Source organism: Artemia sp. Qi Xiang Cuo, chromosome 21 (genome assembly GCF_049724085.1).
Source record: "Artemia sp. Qi Xiang Cuo chromosome 21, ASM4972408v1, whole genome shotgun sequence".
Classification (NCBI taxonomy): domain Eukaryota; kingdom Metazoa; phylum Arthropoda; class Branchiopoda; order Anostraca; family Artemiidae; genus Artemia; species Artemia sp. Qi Xiang Cuo.
Window position 1 is genome coordinate 5,794,561 of NC_142814.1, and position 21,153 is coordinate 5,815,713.

General features: G+C 35.7%; 1 pseudogene; it reads left to right on the forward strand.

The window, feature by feature from the left end:
• The first annotated feature begins 3,724 nt into the window (after positions 1-3,724).
• Positions 3,725-3,843, forward strand: LOC148939183 (U5 spliceosomal RNA; annotated as a pseudogene).
• The last annotated feature ends 17,310 nt before the right edge of the window (positions 3,844-21,153 follow it).

Below are 21,153 nucleotides of genomic sequence, written 5' to 3' on the forward strand. Positions count from 1 at the left end.
TACGGAATTAATCAAGTAAATGGAACAATAAAAAGAATACATAATAATACAATTAAAGTAATTAATCATTTATCTGATAAAGTCTCACTGCTTCGTGTGTGTTTATTTTTCTTTGGTGATTAAAAATTAAGCTTTTGGGTCCATATTTGAAGCAAACTTAATGATTTAACAATACAACCTAAATTGTTACCATTTGGCGTATATGAATAACGCTGTCTTTAAATAAAGAAGAGGGATTGTTTCTACACGAAATGTTTCCTGTAGTCCAAATTTCACATTAAGAATAATCTTTTTGTGGTATTGTTATTGCGAATAGGCTTATTTTTTTTACTTAAATTTTTTAAATAAATTGAAAAAAAAATTCACGTCACTAGATTCGTAAGAGTACCTTCCCCCCCCTTACAACCGGGGCGGATCACGAATATTGTTTTGGTGAAAAGAGTACAAAAAAAGTTTAAAAAAAAAAATTAAATTTTTTTAAATTATTTTCATTACGTTTTAACGAATCGGACAAAATATCGGGGAAGGGAGGTCCTGCATCTGGTCTTGCCACTCTGATTTGACGCTCTTGATCAGTACCATTGGTAGAAACTGGCGGAGTGACAATTTTCATTGCAAATGAGCGTGTTTGGTAATTTAGGGGCAGTTCTGCCCAAGTTTTGATCGTAAAATTGGCAGTTTACCTTTACAATTTTGAAATAAACTTTAATATTATGTTAAATATTTTTTTCTTTTTAGAAAAACCTAAAAACAAACCATTACGTGTATCAAATGAATTCTTAGTGCTGAACAACCCATAAAAGTTGTCACAAACTGTGGTACTCGTAGTCTCACAAACTCTTTGACTCTCGCTTGTCTAGTATCGAGTGCAGGGGTGCCACTGCGAGTGATTTATCACCAGATTGGATGAGTTTTCAGCCTCTGTGTGACTTTCTGGTGATTTTTTTTGAATCTGGGGATTTATGTTTATTTACTTATTCAACCTGGGGATTTTCCTTTAATTCGTTTATTTTTTAAAAATTTGGTTTACATTCCATTAAGGAGTGGTTTCGCCGTCTTACTGAGGTAAAATAATAAGCGACTTTCATATTTTATGTCTTGTTTTTATTTGTTATTTCTGAAGAGTGGAATTATTTTGGGCTTCTAAGTATCCTCTTGGCTTGGCAATCAGCTTCCCATAGCTACAAATTTTAATTTATAAATAAAGATATGTGTGTAACATGTGTGATAGCCATATGTCCTTCAATATAGTCTTTTGGCTTGTTTCGAATAGTATGGAAAACTATAGTTTCCACTACTCTTTTTATACATTGTTAGTAACAAGATTGAACTCAGATTTGAAGCAAACTTAATTATTTAGCAATACAACTGACATTGCTACCAAGTAGCATATTTGAATACCAGTGGCTGTAATTAGAGGAGCGGGATGTTTTTCCACAAGGTGTTATTTCTGTAGTCCCCCTCTTAGATTAAAAACAATCTTTTCTTGATATTATCATTGAGGAGAGGCTTGTTTTTTCCGTATGTTTAGAGGCTTTCCCTTTGCACTTTGGTTTGACTGACCCATGTGATCAACCCAAATGTGGAAGGCTCAACAGCGTAATTTTTGGAAGTGGTGAAATACGTGTGCGAGGACCTCTGCCTACAAACGGAAAATTAATTTCCTCTGTGCTCCTTGTATAGGCTATGTCACACATTATGCATTTGAAAGGAAAATGTGTTCAATTTGACATTGTTAAGACAATAATGGGACATATAAAAATTGATCATTGTGCCCTTTTGAAAAGATTAATTTTGTGACTAACTTACATATTTGAGATATTACGGAAGAATTGTGCCTAAAATTCCAAGCATATGTGAGAGTTGAGCATATACTGAATAATCCAGTTCTAGAATTTTCTTATTAAAATCTCTGTAAATAAACATATTTTGTTTTTCTTAGTCTTTTGTTATAACAAAGGATGGTACAATAACCAGTCACCATAATTAAATTAAATTGCTTTAAGTGGTTGAATTCCTGATGCATTTTGTCTCTGAAAATACTCTGTAAAATTATTAAAAGCGGATTTGTAAACTGAAATAGGATTCGATTCAAAGTACCTAAATTTAGATTAAGTCACAGAGGCTAGTCTTAAGAAGTGAAATGCCCTTGGTCACCAAACATTTCATAAAGGCAATTACATTGGCAACATATCAAATTGAAAATTCCTTCACTACAGTTAAGCTTTTTGGAAGATTTAAATGCTCAGTTACATTGCAATTATTTTTTAGCCTGATTACTGAATATTTCTGTTATTTTCTGCGGATTTTTTTTAGTACCATGTTATTGGAGTTGTCCGTGAATTGCTGCTTATTGAATATATTTTCTCATACCTTTCCTTTTCATATTTTATGTCTTGTTTTTATTCGTTATTTCTAAAGAGTGGCTTTATTTTGGGCTTCTGTGTATCTTTTTAGCTTGGCAATCAGCTTCCCTATAGTTCCAAATTTTAATTTGTAAATACATACAAGTGGGTCCCATGTGTGATAAAAACGAATTGAGGCTCAGAAATGAAAAAAAAAATTATAATGTAAAGAGAACATAGTCCCACATGAACATAGATTTAACAGCCTATGCCTGGTCTTTTTTATGGGACTTAACAGTCTCAAGAAACCAGGGGGCTCAGTCTCAAGGGGCTCTTGTCCAAAAAACCAGGGAAATAAGATTTATCGCTGCTTGTCTGATATTTCAGCTTAGACATGACCCACGAGAATTTTCCGGAAGTAAAATAAATATATAATAAATTGATACCATTTGAGTCGTCTTTTTCAGAGCTAAAGTTTACCACTAAGGATACCAACTATGGCAGGAGAATTAAAAGCGTTCATAATCACATGCAATTACATTTGAGGACAAAAGAGGATTATTGGGGTTATTATTTTCAATTGAAACCTAGAAAAAAGAAAAAGAAAAGATTCTGCAAAGTAAACACAAAGAAAAGTATAAAAGTAGTTAAATAAATAAAAAAGGCTCTTTATGTCTACTAACAGGGTTTGAGGTAACATTTTCAGTCTTAGCCTGGAATTCCGGTTTTAGGTATAAATTCTCTTACTTCTTCAGCATTTGACGGCCTTTGAAAAACATACTGTCTTAGCTCAGGGCCCAGTGCGTCTTTTTGGTGTAAAGCTTATCATTTTTGGTGATTTTTTGTTGATTTTTGTGAAATACTGGTGATTTCTGGTTATTTTCTTGGTGAAAAACTGGTACATTTTGTTTTTGAAAACACTCAGTAATTATTAAATACCGATTTTTTAATTGAACTAGGATTCGAATCAAATTACTTAAATTTAGATTAAGTCACAAAGGGTAGTATTAAGAATTGAAATGCACTTTGTCACCATACATTTCATAAAGTCAATTACGTTGGCAACATATCAATTTGAAAATTTCTTCACTGCTGTTAAGCTTCTTGGAAGATTTAAATACTCAGTTACATTTCAATTATTTTTGATCCTAATTACTGAATATTTCTGTTAGTTTCCTCGGATGTAGTTTTAGTTCTAAGTCACTAGAGTTGTCCTTGAATTGCTGCTTATTAAATATGTTTTCTCATTACATGATATTTTGCCCGTACTTACTTGATTGAACATTGAATTCCTTATTGCTTTTGAACCTTGTTAAAAAACCGATAAATATTTACTATGATTTATTTTTAAATACTCAAGTCAACTCTAACAATTTTCATAGCTCTGGTATCTCCAAAAAATAGAGTTAATCTTTCGGCTTTTACTAAAGATTATCGTGGGGAGGAGAACTTGATGAGTCTTAACAAATTTTTAAAATGCAGAAAGGCAGATTAGCCTATACTCTTGTAGTACGTTTGAGAATCCTGAGATTATTTTTCTAACAAGCCCTATTACTTTTTTATATTTCCCCTTAGCGTTGCACAAGACGTAAATGACATGAGAGGTCAGTAGGACTAATACTTGAGGAAACGGTCTTGATTAGTGTTCAGACAAGAAACCCTGGAAAATGAAGGATAATTGGTCTTATATTAACAAAAATTCAATCTTTATTAAAAAAAATTTACCTGATATCATTTACCTAATAATCATTTACCTGATAAAGTCTCACTGTTTTGTTGCTGTTTATTTTGCTAGGGTGATTAAAAATTCAGCATGTGTGTCCATATTTGAAGCAAATTTAATAATGTCACAGTAAAACTTGTATTATTACCAAGTACCATGTATGAATCCCGGTAGCTGCAATTGGGAGGGGGTGGGTATTTACCTACAAGATTTTTTTCTGCATTCCTACTCTCAGATTAAAGAAAATCTTTTCGTGGCATTATTATTATTGTTATTATTATTATTATTATTTGAAAAAGGGCTTGTTTTTATGTTTTTTCGTACTTTTGTTAAAGAAATTGAAAAAAAAACGTATTTTTTCTACTAGGATTATGAAGAATACTCTTTTACCCTTCTCTCTCTCGAGGAACGTTTCCAGAATTTTGTTTTAGAGGGGAAAACAACAAAGTTAATAAAAAACATCAAAAATTTGATTAACTGCGATGAGTTACGTTTCAACGTAACAGACAAAAATAGCGCGGGGTGAGGGGCCCAGGATAGGGGCTCGCCCTTTTAATTTCCATGAATTGATGCTATTGATCAGTAGTAATGGTGTCAACTGGCGGAGTGGGCCGTTACTTTGGAAGATTTGTTTGCATTGCAAGCCCGAGATTAAAAAAAAGAAATATTTGTTCGCGGCATTTTCAAGAATTTGAATAGTTTGCATGAATAGTAAAATTTAAAAGACAACAAATTTAACCTCCCTGGATTCTGAAAAATGATTTTTTTTTCTTCCCCTCTTTAGGAGAAGAGCAGCTGAAAAGAACATGGGAGGGGATTGGTTACCGTCTGACCACTTTTCATTCCTCTTCTATTATATTCCATAATGTCTAGATAAAATAAAATTTTCCTTTTTTGTGTTTTAGTTTTTTCCAATTCTTTTCAAAAAACTTTTCAAGCCTGTCTACGGTAACGGTTCTAATGCAAAAAGAACCGTGCAAAAATTTCCCAAACAAAATGATGGGTGACGTCACAATCACAGGTTAAAAACATCATTATTGCAGGGGTGGCTGCAATATATTAAAGAACTAACCACAGCCTTTGGTAAAAATAAAAATTTTTTAAATTAATATAATACTGCATTTAATAAAATAAATTTTGCCGAATTGTAAATTTTCTAAAAAAATGGCACGGCCATAGTAGCCAAAAGTTCATCTTTAAGGAAATTTCTAACTAGCAGATGCTCATAATGTCATTGAAAAATAACACACTTTCGCTTGTAACCTTAGATTATATTCAAGCATTAAGTTAGGGGGGGGAGGGGTAAACTGGAAGGGACTGAGAAAATATTTTAAAATAAAAATAGCGAGAGAAATATTTCCTGAATATAAAGAAGCAATAATATTATTAAACATATTCGATTCATTATTTTTCAAATTTGTTTGTTAAAATTAAATCAAAATAACACACAGTGGTTTCTTATTTAACTATTGGTTTTAACATAATTGACTTTAAGCAGGGTTACCACAACAACCAAATAAAAATCACCAGTTTTTCACCAAGAAAATCACCAGAAATCACAAGATTTTCATCAAGAAAATCATCTGAAATCACCAGTATTTCACAAAAATCACCAAAAAAATCACCAGAAATCGGTGTTCAATAATGATAAGCTTTACACCAAAAAGACGCTTTGGGCGCCCTGAGCTAAGACAGTATGTTTTTCAAAGGCCGTCAACTGCTGAAGAATTAAGAGAATTTATACCTAAAACCGTAAGTCCAGTCAATGACTGATAATGTTCACTAAGATCCTGATAGTGGACATTAAGAGCCTTTTTTATTTATTTGACCACTAGTATACGTGTCTGTGTGTTTACTTTGCGGTATCTTTTCTTTTTCTTTTTTCGTTGTGTCAAATTAAAGTATTAACCCAACAATCATCATATGTACTCAAATGTAATTGATTTTGCTTATGAGATTTATTATTGCACCTACAATAGTTTTTATAATTAGTTTTAAAGTTTAGCTCTGAAAAAGACTACCTATATGTTATCTCTTTATTATAGATTTATTTTAATTCCTGAAAATTGTCGTGTGTCAAGTCTAAGATGAAATATCAGACAAGAGGGGACAAATATTTTGTCCTTTGTTACTTAGGCAAAATCCCCTCGAGACTGAGCCCCCTGGTTTCTTGAGACTGTTGAGTCCCTTGAAAAAGACATAGCCTAGTCGGCTGAATTGATGTTCATGTGTGACTATGATTTCTTTACCTGAAAATTTTTTTTTCTTTTCTGAGCCTCAGACTAACGGAAAATTGAAAAATGGGGCAAGAAATTAACTCAACTATTATTTTTTGTCTATTGCAAGTGGAGGGGGCTATTCTATTTTACCACGCCTTAAATATCAACTGTTTAGCTTAGTTTTTGTTCCTAAACCAACCCATAAATAAAACTATAAAAGTGTGGACATTTCTTTCAATATTTTACACTCTAAGCGACTATAGAGTGTCGACCGGGGTTCTTCTACTGTATTTCACGATTATTTTAGTTATAAATAAAACTATGTCCGAAACTATTTATATAATCCCATTTATTAATTTTTATTGTTATTATAAGAATTAGAAGCTTATTGAAGGAGCATTGGAGTTTTAGGAACAAGGAGCACTTTTGGGTTTCATCAATGAAACTCTCTTCGACTCATCAAGGCTTAAGGAGGCCCTAGGCGGTCAATCATTTTGATCAAAAGCTTCCGTCAATCGATTGACTCAAGTATGATTGACCGTCTAGCAACCTATTTGACGGTTGAGTCAAGCGTTGAGGGCGATTGATAGAAAGTTTGAATGATTCAATCGTTTTATTTGAAAGCAGTATGTTGAGTAGCTTTGGTCGAGATTGAAGGGTTGATATTAATTCTAATCTAATACTAATACTAATTGCTTGTTTATTACTAAAAAGTTCAGAGTATCATTTATAGTATTATATGCCCCTGTAGAACCGACTTACGGAGATGCTAGTGACTCAGATGAATTTTACTTACAGTTACATAAGCATACAGTCAGGCTCCCAGGCAGAGATATAGTGCTTTTATTAGGAGATTTTAACGCCCAGGTCGGCAGAAATAGGGGTAGATGGTATCGTAATCTAGGTTAATTTGGTGTAGAAAAGAAGAATAATAATGGCTACAGACTGCTGCAAATTTGGTTTTACAATCTAGTTATAATCAATACAGTGCGTGGATATAAAATTACCCATAAGTTAATTTGGTGTTCATGTGATGGTAAGACAGCAAACCTTGTTGATTATGTTATTTTAAACGGAAGACTGACATGATCAGTACAAGATACTAAGGTGTATAGGAGTGCTGTTATAAATGTTAAAATTAAAGATCGCCATCTAGTAGTGCCTAGGGTTAATTAAAAGCGGATATTTTGGAAGAGTAACTACTTCCCATGAATTGCTGCTTATTGAATATGTTTTCTCATCATACGATTTTTGCCCGTATTTACTTGATTGAACATTGAATTCCTTATCGCTTTAAAACCTTGTTAAAAACCGATAAAGATTTCGTTTGGTGATTTTTTGGTGATATGGTTTTTTTGGTGATATGTTTTTTAGTGATTCCGTAATGTCTAGATAAAATAAAATTTCCTTTTTTGTCTTATAGTTGTTTCCAATTCGTTTCAAAAAAAAAATTTCAAGCCAGTAGGGTAAGAGGTTCCATTTCTATCGCGCCCCTAGCAATCTGAATGTTATTTGCTTGCCTTATGTTCCTTCCTGTGTTATTTGCTTGCCTTATGTTCCTTGGTACCTTTCCAGAGCATGTACTTATGGATTTGGGTGAATTATGTTCCCTCCCATGCTATTCTAGGAGCCTATGTTCCATCCTGTGCTATTACAAGGGCTTATGTTCCCTCCATGATATTTTAAGGATTATGTTCCCTTCCATGCTATTCTATGTTCCTCCCATGATATTTTAAGGGCTTATGTTCCCTTCCATGCTATTCTATGTTCCCCCCATGTTATTCTAAGGGTTTATGTTCCCTTCCATGCTATTCTATGTTCCTTCCATTGTTATTCTATGGGACCTCTACACGTGATTAAACACGTCATGAAACTACGTGTTATTTGCTTATGTCCTGTTGGTACCATTCCAAACGAGTGGGGATTTCCCGCCTTTTCCTAAACATTGCAAAAAATATAAAAGTAGGATCGGGGTATTCCCCTCGAACATTTGTTTCAAATCCAAGTTTTTTTTTTTTTTCACCCTGAGTGGGTGTTTTTTAGAGCTGAAACCTTTTTCTTTTGCAATCAATCAGAGACAATGAAGATATTTACTCCTCCCTCTCTCTCTCTCTCAGACATTTTTTTTTGTTGTTGCTAGCTCAGTTTCATTGTGACAGTGAGAGTGTTAACACATGAAAAAATGTTCCATACATGCCCCCTATGTATGTACACACTGGACAGCTGGTCACCATGTGAGAATTGCACAATGGTTGATGAGTATGATGAAAAGTGTAGATTATGCAACCCGTGTAAATTGCATAGAGGATATGCTGTACAAATTAAAGGTTGTAATTCCTGTCACGAAGAGGTGTGTGACTCTCATCCTAGAGGTCACCTATGCTCCAATTGCCATTATGATAAATGTAATCAGTGGGAGAATACATATCCCGGTATAATTGGAAAGAATCCTAAACGTGATTTTAGTTTATTGCTAAGAGATTGGTATCGTCGTCGTTTTAGATTGTTCTGGGAGGAGGAAACGGGTTGACGATTCAAATGCTGGAACAACAAAAAAATTTGGTTTTTACGTCATCATTGTAAAGACAGTGACTACTATGATTATAAGCCCAATGATGTTTACTTGGCTGTGACGGAATGTGATTCGCCGCTTGAAGACACTATTTATGACATTACTTCAAATAAACAAATTGAAACATGTGAATTCTATAGAATGAATGAGAATAGTATCATTGACTATACAAAGAGATATGCCAAGAGTGAAGTCACGCTCTACTGTAGAAAATGCGACCCTGACATTGCACTACATCAGGATCAGTTCACTGTGAATTCAGATAATCTACCTGCACTAGTTGTTGTGGACAAATACCTAGCATTGGATGAAATCTTAAGAGTAGAAAATTTGTTTTATCATGTATGTAAATTTTTATTAACAACCAATTTCAAATACATCTTTAGAACATTTTATTATAAGGACTAAAAGATTAATATTAAACAAACTTGTAAGTACATTCTCCACTAGAAAGTCGTTAAATCGAGGGGAGTCAACGCAGATGTTGAGAAACTGTCTGTAGGTGTAGCCACAACATCTGAACATGAAAAAGAGTAGTGCATGAAAGCCACATGTCTTATTCGTTAAATCCTGTACTCTTCGTTGATTTTGAATAATGGTTTTCCCACTGCTTTCAATAAAGTTGCTGACGTATGGAGCGTAGAATTTATACGCTAGGCCAAGAGGATCGAAAAATTCAATATTCCTCGCTGTTTGAAAGATGCATAGCCACTGGCCGGTCTTCAATGTCGATGGACTGCTATTAACAATGATAAGGGTATTGTTAGCACTTGGAATTTTTTCAAGGAAGTCCAATGGTATACAATAGGACTTGTACTAGGACATGTTTGGATCCATACTAAATATATTGATTATTTAGTTTGTGTTCATGGTGCAAGGTCTAGTAGAACACTGCCGTCGGGTGTGATTTCCCAGTAGGTTTCAAGTTGACTCAATGATATTAGCGTGATACTCTCAGTCAGAGGATCGACAATTGTACACTCTAAACGTACATTCCCTGTTCGTACTATACTCATGTCCTGTGTGCATGACAAGTCCAAACAATAACCCCATGATTTTTTGAAAACATTGAATCAGTTATTCCATTTTCAAATAGTTGAGAGTCGTTATATAGGGATTGCATGGTCAACTCGTACAGAGTTCTATAGGATTTTTTGTCAAATGATAGAGTGTACAGTGGAATACCATTCACTTTGCACACAAGGCTAGATAGACCAAAAAAAATAAAATCATGGGGAGATTCCGTCCAGGATTCAACGGCGCTGCCTCTTTTTACAAAGGCCAAAGCCGATTTTGATGGGATTTCTCCATTGATAAATGATGAATCGCTATAGTTACGAGAGCCGATGGCATTGTGATGGTGATTGGTGATCGTATGGGGGACAAGAAGTTTAATATTGTTGCCATTGGCTCTTAGCTTTTCCACTGCCAATGCAACAGAGCTCATAACTTGTTGTTTTCGGACGTGGAGAATTGCCGATGTGATATTGACATTTGCATCGGGTGCTGCAGGAAGTGTGTTTCTCAAAATGAAATTCGATGGTGCCATCTGTAACTTTATGTCAATCTTGACATTGGGGGGTAGCCATTGGGATATATTGAATACTTTATGATTTAATTTTCCAACTAGATGATACTACTGGGTCACTGTAGTAGTCAAGTCACCGTCATTATCAACACCTGATCTATATTCATAGCCTAATGATTGTCCTTTCAAATCCTTGTAAGCCTTTGGTATCATCATCATGAATTGTATGTAGCTTGCATAGTTTGATAAATTATTGCTAGTGCTCACAAATGGTTCATTAATAAATACATTAATTTGTTTTAATATGTTGTATAGAATACAGTTTTCATAGGAGAGACCATCGCCAGCATTTGGAGTTGTATTATCTGACTTTTTCTTCACCACAGCATTTAAATCAATAAATGTTGACGACAAATCAATGAAATAGTCTTCATTGGAAAATATTTGAAAGTGTATATTCTCCGAGAGAGGTTGTTGGGGGTGAAATTGTTCATAGTAGCCATACTTGACACTAACATCAACATTTTCAGCATTGAATAGATTCAATGAGGAACTGATTGATGGATATGATTCCTGGTGGGGGAGATAAGTCATCTTAAGAGAATACATCCTTCTTTAATCTCACAATCTTTTCCTTTTTTTTCTTCTTCTGCTTATTGGTCTTCCTTGTTTTATTCCTCAAAGTCCTTGTTGATGTCCTTTGCCTCCTGCCTGGGTGGAGACTGATGAGTGAATGACGCGAACGCATCCTTTTCAGTCCCTCCCCATTTTGTCGAGATTTTAGTTGCTCACCTACGGCTCTTGCTGAATATCTAATATTTTCCGTAACACTCTCCGTGAAATATTTGCCCGACCCCCAGTCCTGTAGTGTAGAGACAGCAAAATTTGATGCAGCAGGTACAAGATATTTTCTGGAAAGGGGTAGTGCAGAACGAAATAGCCTAGCAAACCAGCTACCAAGACCATAGTCAGACATTGTAGTACGACCCTTGTAGTAATCTAACCCATTGTCTATTTGACGTGGACTCAAAGCACCAACATAACAATCGATATCGAGGCAGACAAATGGAATTCTCCTATTGTTCATTTTAGGTGATTGTGCTATCGTTGACAATGGATCGAAAATGACATGTAATCACTGCTAAGCCCTTTGTTATTGCTAGAGATCACCCAATTCACTTCTTAGTGTTAACTGACAGAGTTCCAAATACGAAGTGTTTACAGGAACATACTGAAGATGCTTTATGTTATAGTGATGAACAAGTTCATGAGTTGTTTTTCGTTCAAGAACACGAAAGTAGGGGGACATTTGAATTACCGACTCTCGATGTTTCCACAAAGGATGCATAGAGAAATATGCAAGAGTCCGAGGCAAAACCAGGTGGATAATCAGCAAAAATAACTTGATTCATCCCGTAAACGTTGCCAGCGTTTTTACCACTGATCATATTCTTTTTAAAGCCAAGAACATCTCTCAGATTATCATTGATAATAATTATTTCAGTGTCAAGAGGTGAGCTAATGTAAATCCTTTCAAGTTCCAGTAATTAAAATGGTATTTCCCATTTCTACGTTATGACATTTATCTATTCATTGTATGACACAAATTTCCCACATTATCGTATTCAATATATTTCAATTTGGCATGTGGATATTCAATATATTTAAGTGTTTCAACCAATTCATAGTCGGTCTACTTCAACCCTTTCATAGTCCAGTCGAGTGGTAGAACTTTTATATCATACACACAATCCTTTCTCAGGATGTCATAGGTATTTTTAAGAATACAGTCGACAAGAGCCACTTAATATGCATCGTCAAATTTGATGGAGGGGGAGAGTTTTGTCCAAAAATCACTTGTCGTATTCAAGTCATTGTAGAGAGGATCGGAAACGTTGGACATAAATGTTACAAAGAAATCATTGGGCATTGTCAATATCTTCAACACCGATCCAAGAATCAAAATCAGAGTTGTATCCTACCCACCGAACAAGTAACTGTTTCTTACCCCTGCGAGTACGGGTCTTTAATATCTTTTAAATTTGATAGATTTCACTATTATTTTTAATTTTTAGTAGTTCATAGTCATAAAATAGTCCGAAAATCTCTTAATCTTTGGCATGATGCTAACGATTAGTTATGGAATTAGTGTGTAGAATTTTTGCAACTTTAAAAAGTTCTGTGGACCACAAGTAATTCCCCTTTTGAAAAACATTGGTTGTTCTATTAATTCGAACAGTATCACCAACATTGAATTTATTTTTCATCTTGTCAGTCGTTTCATTGGAATATTGTTTAAGAAAGGTGTCTATTGTATCTTGATCAGAATGATGAAGATCCGTTGGCGTAGAGCTGGATAATGATCGATGAGGTCGTTCATTATAAATCAACATGATTTTATCTAGATCATGAATAAAAGCCGATGTATTTTTCAATGTACAATATCTTGAAATTAAAAGTCGAATAGTTGTTATCAATCGTTCGGCTAATGCAGCCTTTATAGGACTGTAACTATGATATAGCAGTGTAGTATATTTCTCTAGTACTTTTGCAACATGGGGATTAACAAATTCACTACCGCGATCCGTTTGAATTTTTTTTATATGAATCCTGTTCGAGAATACTTTCAACTGCCTGAGCAACTTCAACACCTCGCTTTGATTGCAATGGAATGGCATATGTATAGCGACTAAAAATACTGATTGCAAGTAGAATGTACTTGTACGGTGTATTGTGATGTCTTTGAAGCTCATCTAGAGTCAGGAGATCGGCTTGCATTATATGCAATGGGTAAAAAGCTTTAGTTTTTCGATATTGATTGGCACGAAGTCTATGATTTCTATGCAGAGTGTAATTTGATTCATTTTGTAAATAGTCTTGTACAATTTTAGTGTGAACACCGGTGACTTTAGAAAGAGTGGTGGGGGAACTTAAATTCCCCGCCTCACCAATATTTTAATAAACCCCTGTCAGGGCTTCAAGGATTTTGAGGGTAAGCACGTTGTGTAACGTCTACTACCCTTCTGTGTACTGGCTGTTGGTGGTGCTGTTGTCGTTGACTTGGTACGTCTTTGCCTTTCTCTAGCTATCAGCGGTGTGCTAGTATTTTCCAAAATTGATTTAAAATCTTCTTCTTCTTCATATTTTAATGGTGTCAATGTTGTTGCTGATGATGATCATGATGCATGTTCATTTAATTTTTTTAGAATTTGTCTATTGCCAATAAGACTTTTGGAGAAGTTTAATGTATTTAGAAAGTTGTATAGATGAGTGTCAAATGATAAAAGTCCCTTGCGATTTGTAAACATATCATATATTAAATCAAGTAGATTATATATCTTATCCTGGATTTTAATCCCTTTCCCATTAATCTCAATTTGAATTTAATCTGCACCACCTTCCGGGAGATAGACTAAGAGACGTGTAATTTGTGCACGATATGATTGGGGCCTTAGATTTACAATTTTAAATACATTTGAATCCAAATCCTCCTTCTTTTAATGTGTTACGGCAGCAGCACCTGCAGCAGACTCTTGAGAAGATGATTTTTTTTTGTGATCAATACCAGCAGCAGTGGGCTTCGACCGATAGTACTTGTGTTTGTCCACTTGGCGAAGTTCATTTTGAAGTAAAAGCAGTTTTTTATCGTCCTCAATATTCTCATTGTCGAGTAATTTACTCAGATTGTCCTCAAAGTGTTCGATGGGTGAGAGAGCGAGTTCTATTGGAGTCAATTTATAGGGTTTTGCTATTCTCACTAGAGAAAACTGTTTACAAGTCCTGCAATTATTGGCAGTAAAAGTGTGAAAAAGCTACCGCCAGTCTGAAGAAATCATTTTCTTTTAAAATTCTTTCTTGCATTTTTATAGTCGAATGTACGTACAATGGAACGATGTTGCTTTGCCTCTTGCTTAACTACTTCTGGCAGTTGAACAGTACCCTCGGTCAAATTTAAACAAAGTTCGGATATTAGATTAATGAAATCATTGTCAATACCGTGTATGAGTATTGCTTTCCTAAGCGGAGGTTTTGAAGTGCTTAGAACTGAAAACAAATGCCTATTTTCAAGCATTTTCTTCAGTGTTCAGTGGGTGTCCTCAAGGTCTTTTTAGTGGTCACCGGGAGTTATGTCATGCATACATGGTTAAATGAGTCCGTGACTAAGCGCCGATCCACAGGGGTCGTTTGAGTAATATCAAATTGGACGTAGCCGTAGGGTTTTTTGTTCGATTGTTTGTATGCCGAGAGCAGAAATTTAGGGGCACCTGGATAGATTTGTTTATAGAGGGTTATTAGCGAGCTAGAATCACGAACAACTCTGTAGATGATATAGTAGGTGCAGTTCAAAGCAAGTGTTAGCATACATTTGCTCTGATGAAAGAGATTGTGCAGAATCAGAGTAACAGAAATCTGTTCATGACGAGCGCAAACTGTGAACGTTTGTAGCATATGCTGAGATCATTGTTCAATAGATTCGGTCAGATTGTCAATAATCAACCAATATTTTGGTTCTATAAGTCTGATAATATTAAGTCCTTATATGGATTGTAGCTGCATCGATTCCATGGTGGTGGCAGCAATTGCTTTTATTTTATCTTATGACTCCTGCCAAATACTATAGCAATAGTATATTTTTTTCGGCTTTTCCGCAAACATTTTATCGCAATTCTTAATTATTTTAGTTAAGAGTATTGTTTTGCCTGACATTGATGGCCAAAACAGAAACTATCTGAAAGGTGCTTTAAATTGATGCATGTTTCCTTCAGCAGATAACATGGACAACTAGCCGTAGACTATAGTTGTCTAATGACTAAATAATTTCCCTACTACTACTACTACTACTACTACTACTCCGTTCAAGAAGAAGAAGAAGAAAACGAATAAAGAATCATATTTTCTTGTATTATATACATAAAAAAAAGTAACAATACATTGAAAAAAAAGCACATTAAACATGAAAAAATATACTTTTTTTTTAATTTATTTATGATAAAAAAACAAAACAACATTTATATAGGCACACTGAGAAAAAACACTTAAATAAATTCACTTTTTTTTTGTTTATAGAGAAAAAATACAAAATTAGATTAAAGCACTTGAAAAAAAATATCCCTTTTTTGAATTAAACATTTACAAAAAAAAAAAAAATCTGCTCTAAGTAAAAAAAAAAAGAACTTTGGTAGTGGCTGGCGGTGCGCCCCCCCCGCACGCTGGCGGCCGGCCCCCTCCCCCCCCCCCAGTCCGCAAGCCGCCCTCCCCCCCCCCCAAAGGCCGTGAGTCCCCCCCCCCTCCCAAAGGTTTTAGGAAATAATTTATAGGACTTTATTCAAACCGAGACTTTCCCTATGGATAACACATTCGGCCCGGTCTGAAGTTAAATATTGACCAAGGGGGAGGGTGGTCACACCGTCTTGACAAACATAGATTTTGTCGGAGATAGTACTCATGGTAATATTTTCTACATTTACAGTAAAGTTTCTGTATTTGAGAGAACGAATTGCCAACAATTTGGCTCGTGGAATTGTATTTTCAACAATACAATTCCTATAAATGTCCATGTCGAAATTCTTATCCACATAGCGTTTGGGTACTCCTTTGCAACGTTTCTTGATTTCCTCGTCATGTGTCTGTATAAAGTACACCTTCGGACTTACAAACATACCACGGGAAATCATGTCGCTTCCCGTTTCTGATTTAATAAATAAAAGCTGATTTGGTGCCCGACGTTTTACAAGCTCTGGGTAAAGAGCACTCCAATTGATGTAGTCCCTCCGTGAAATGATAATTTCACCGTGCACCAAATCATCAATCAGAGTAGAGGATTTTGCTTTTAACAGGATAGAATCCGTGTCTCCGTAGCAAACCTCTACTGGCCCGTTTTCCGGCCACTGTACCCTAGCCAAATTGTAGTAGAATTCCAACATGAGTTTTTTTTAGATCTCCAAGATCGCACTGCCTGCAGCAATATTTTTATTCAATACAATACGTCTTTTTTTCCTATTCAATAGTCCCATGTCCGGGCCAATGACTGTGAAGGGAGTGTAACTTGGATCGTCCAAAATTCAAGAGCATTGTTCGGGGTCGGTCACAATTTTACACCGCTTCCTATTGCGAACAATCTCACACATTTTACCGAAAGCCGACTTCAAAATGAGCTTATAAATTTCTTTTTCGGCTTTCTTCTGCGCTTCAGAACGTTTCTTGACAAAAGTGTCAAAAAACGTTTTCAGATAGGGTTTTTGACTAAACTGGAGCGCTCTGTGAACCTTTGTGACGTTGTAACCGTTGTTGCGCATCCATTTTAAAGCCACGTGATGTACAACTATGTTTTTTTCGGCAGAAGATCAGCAATAAGTTTTTGTTTTGAAGGTGACCAATGCAATCCGTCCTCGTCGACTAAACGCCTATTGCGAGGACTCAAAGAGTCCTTAGTCACAGGTCTATTGATGCACGGGAAAACAAAATCCTTTACTGAATCGTGAAGTTCGACTGGTATCTCTCCATCAATTTCAAAAAACCATCCAACCGGTCCATTCTCCTCAACACTGTCGTCGCCAATGTTGGGGAAATGGGGACCTTGAGGGTCATTGATCCATTTACAGTCACCGCAAGGTAGCGCATAATGGGACATGGCCGAGGGGTAGAGAGAATTCATATCAAGGAAAACTGCATCCGATTTTGTCCCTATCTTCTCTCCTTTTGGATGAGTTTCCAAGATACGATCTCCGTAGAAAACAAAGCCACTCATCATTGACTTTTCTATGAACAGGTGCTGATCAATATCAGTGATTAACCCAATTTTTTTCCCCACTCATTTTTAGAATGATGTCCATCACTAAATGAGGAGAGAAAATATAATAGACCAAATCAAGATTAAATTACTCATAGATTTTGTTCGTATTTTTACACGTAATGTCTGACAGAGTTAACACGTCACTCGACAAATACAGCTTGCAGTAGTCAAACCCATTTTTACACCCTCCCTCTGCCCAAACTTTTTTAGCAAAACTGTATTCATCGGGGGTGCAACTACGGTTGTGTAGACTGTCGTAAAACGATTCAATCGAAGGAATAGTTTCCTCGGCGAATCTCGACATGGAACAATAATAGTCATAAGGATAGAAGCCCTTGACCGTCAACAAAACATAAAAATCATTTGGAAATTGCTGCTTGAAAAGTGGGAACGCATTGCAACCGTCATCGTTTTTCTGCACTTGAATTAATTCGCTCAATCTTTTGGGGAAAAAACTGTAGGAATCTAAAAAGTGAATTTTATTCGTGGAATCAACGTCGGCTTCAACAAATTTCCACATAAATTCCAAAACAAGCAACTTTTCCGATGACTTATGTATGATTTATTAGGTAAAGCTGTCTATCACCCATGCATCATCATTCACTGGTCCATTTCCTTGAAGACGTGCCATTGCTGGTAGCACATACTTCAGATCGTAGTAAGAGTTATGTATAAAAACCGGGAGAAAAAGTTGCTGTTTAATTTTTAAATTACATGAATTTTGAGTCCACCCCCAAAAATGACTTTTTCTCATTGAATTGGAGTCAATAAGGTGGTCATGATCCTGCACCGTGTCTTTTGTGGCAAGGAAACCCCTACAAACCCAGCAAATTGTCCCTTGTTCTAATGCCAGTTGCTCTTTATCTGACAATGTCATTGGGTAGTTTGTGTGACGCAATCGTGAAATTATGCCGTTTGCTGTTTTTATTAAAGATACTAATAACTTTTCCATGCTACCCTCCTCATCCATAGTAAAAACAAACACCTACAACTTCATTTGAATTTTTGAATCGTGACGCGCATGTGCGTCGAAACACGCAACTAGTTTGTGTTCCTTGACGATACTTGACTTTGATGGGTCTGATACCTCAACCAGTCTTGTTTCACAATCTATACACACTTTATCAACTTGTAGCAGAGAATTTTGGAAATTTTTAAATTGTAAAGTATCTTTGCCTTCTGCCGGCATTTCAATTCTTTGATTCCCATGAATTTTGCAATTGCTCATGTGATCTGAGAATGTTCATTCAGATCTAAATGGAGAAAGGCACATGGGGCAATAGAGACGTTCCCTTTTCTGAAAGCATTGGGATAAGAGTCGACTTATTGCTGTAACGGGGAAAAAATGACCAAAGGAATTTACATCTTTGGGAGGCTCGTAAATAACCCAAACCCAATTTTTAACATTATCTACCATCGGTGTCCTAACTGAATATAAAGCCCCTTTTTTATTTGGTTTCTTTCCCCCATCTACAAATTCCGTGTCATACTGGAGAATAACCACCCCCAACCCAAGATTTTCATTTGCTTTTTCAAATACGGTTATTTCTTTCAAGGACACCGGATACTTCCCCTCTAAACAGTCAAAATTTACTTTAGGGAAATTTTCTCCACCGTAACGAGCAACTCCGTCGAGATTTTTCATTGATGAATTTTTTTAATGTTTAATGGGCTGCTGCTAAAAATACGTATTTAAAGCATTGCAGCCCCGTGTCAAAATCGAAACCCTGAGACCCTTTTGTAGCCGACAAATCTGGGTGGAATTTTATTTTGTTACCCCACCCTCCCCTTAAAATAAAGTTTTTTTTAAATCTATTGAGATTCAGATCTATGTGTTCAATGTACAAAATGGTGGACCCACTTCCCCTCTGATTAAACGTGTCTAAAGTTGAAATTAGTTTATTTAATCCGTTGAAAAAGTTGTCCTCGAATTCGTTTAGACCTGGGTAAAAAGTGTGGTTACCGGTTTAAAAATGAAAATAAAAAATTTTCCCGGGTGTCCCCTTTTGTAAATAAACTTCTTCGATCCACTGATGCTTTAACCCCCCCTTGACCCTCCCATTTCTGAATCTGAATCTCAATTTGTGCTCAAATTCTTTCGAACTAGCTATGGAGAACATTCACGAGGTCTGTTAAAATAATACCCTCGTCAACCGCGTTTTCCTCTGGGGGATTAAAATCTACCCTGTACGTTTGCAAGTGACCTAGAGCAGATTCTAACAAATAAAATTCACGTAGTTCCGGGAACAGTGACACTACTAGTACTAGCTATATCATTAAGCGAAATGGTGGGGGGTGACACAGAATTGTCAATAACATCACCCCCAGTCTGTTCAATAACATTGGTTGGAGATGGCATGAGGTCCCCTAGTACATATTCCTAGGTGTTTGGAGACAATTGATCGAGCCAGCCTGTATTGTCCTGTGATGGAATTTCGTTATGAGGACCCGTTTCAGTTGCACTAGTAACATCTCCTAAATGCTCACGCATAAAACTATCTGCCCACTCCGGATCCTCAATCATGTCAATATCACAATTTAAGTCGTCTAGGCTAGCCATTTCCCCAAAAACATCATTAAGGAAACCTCTATGCCCTTCCATATTATCCAGATCTAATGTAGGTTCATCACTGAACTCCGTTGGTGGTGATAGAATTGGTCCAGTAAATGCTGATGTCTCATCACTCAATGGTGGTACTATATCATTAATCTGTAGAAAAAAAGTTTTATTTTTTATGTGAAATAAGCATTGTTTCATAAAGTTGAAATATCATGTTCATTTCTAGTAGTATGTTTACCTGAATATTTAACACGTACCATTTTTCAACACCAGCCTCCCCCCATAAGACGCAATTCCTCTTCCTAGAAATTTTTAAACTAAATAGTTACCCCCGCCCACACCCCTCAGAAAGTTCAGAAAAACAAAATAACCTTATCCGTAGTGAATCATTTTTCTACTCGTAAACTAATTTTTAAAACTAAAAAGTTACCCACTCCTCCCTCAGAAAGTTCTGAAAAACACAATGGCCTTATCTGTAGTGAAGCATTTTTGTACTCGTATGTTTCCCGAATATGTAACACGTACCATTTTTCCATACCATCCAGCAAAACCCTATTCCTCCTAGCATTAATTAAACTAAAGCGTTACCCCCTCACTTCTCGGAAGGTTCACAAAATCACAATATACGAATTTTTAGTGAATCGTTTTTCTAATCGTAAACTATTTTTTTTAAAACTAAAAATCTACCCCCTCCTCCAGCAGAAAGTTCAGATAGACACAATGGCCTTATCTGTAGTGAAGAATTTTTCTACTCGTATGTTTCCCAAATATGTAAAACGTACCATTTTTGCATACCATCCAACAAAACCCAATTCCTCCTAGAATTATTTAAACTAAAAAGTTACCCCCTCCTCCCTCAGAAAGTTCAGATAAACACAATAGCCTTATCTGTAGTGAAGCCTTTTTCTACTCGTATGTTTCCCAAATATGTAACACGTACCATTTTTCCATACCATCCAACAAAACCCTATTCCTCCTAGAATTATTTAAATTAAAATGTTACCCCCGCTCCCCTCAGAAAGTTCAGAAAAACACAATAGCCTTATCTGTAGTGAAGCGTTTTTCTATTCGTAAAAATTTTTTTTTTTAACTAAAAAGTTATCCCCTCCTCCCTCAGAAAGTTCAGAAAAACACAATGGCCTTATCTGTAGTGAAGAATTTTTGTACTCGTATGTTTCCCGAGTATGTAACACGTACCATTTTTCCATACCATCCAACAAAACCCTATTCCTCCTAGCATTAATTAAACTAAAAAGTTACCCCCTCCTTCCTCAGAAGGTTCAGAAAAACACAATAGCCTTATATGTAGTGAAGCATTTTTCTACTCGTATGTTTCCCGAATATTTAAACCTTACCAATTGTCCATACCAACCAACAACACCCAATGTCTCTGAGAATTTTTTAAACTAAAAC